This window comes from Chaetura pelagica, unplaced genomic scaffold (assembly GCF_000747805.2).
Source record: "Chaetura pelagica isolate M959 unplaced genomic scaffold, ChaPel_1.0 scaffold38, whole genome shotgun sequence".
Taxonomy (NCBI): Eukaryota; Metazoa; Chordata; class Aves; order Apodiformes; family Apodidae; genus Chaetura; species Chaetura pelagica.
The window spans coordinates 287,355-287,653 of record NW_009954181.1 but is presented as its reverse complement, the minus strand read 5'-3'; the positions used below and the strand labels follow the sequence as shown (position 1 = coordinate 287,653).

The 299-nt window shown below is 55.9% G+C and overlaps 1 protein-coding gene across 1 annotated transcript in view; it reads left to right on the top strand.

The window, feature by feature from the left end:
• The window catches only part of ADAMTS8 (ADAM metallopeptidase with thrombospondin type 1 motif, 8), a 34,053-nt gene that overhangs the window by 33,074 nt on the left and 680 nt on the right, over positions 1-299 (top strand). The window lies entirely within an intron of this gene.

Below are 299 nucleotides of genomic sequence, written 5' to 3'. Positions count from 1 at the left end.
CCCCCCCTCCCCCCGCCCCGCCCTCCATGGGGTCTGTTCCTTTGACTGAGTCACTCATTTTTGCACCTAATTCAGCCAAACCTTCCAGCCAAGCCCAGACCTGGCACAGCTGCAGCATTTCCAGCTCCTGGGTGCTCTGGGTTACAGAGGAGCAGTTTCAGTGCCATGATTGTGCTCTCCAGGAGACCCAAGAGCATGGACCTGCTCTTAATAACCCCCAGGAGCATAACAGTGTCCCTTTTCCCCATGTAGATACGGCTAAAAAGACATTTTTAACCTACACGCCCGGGGCCCCCCCA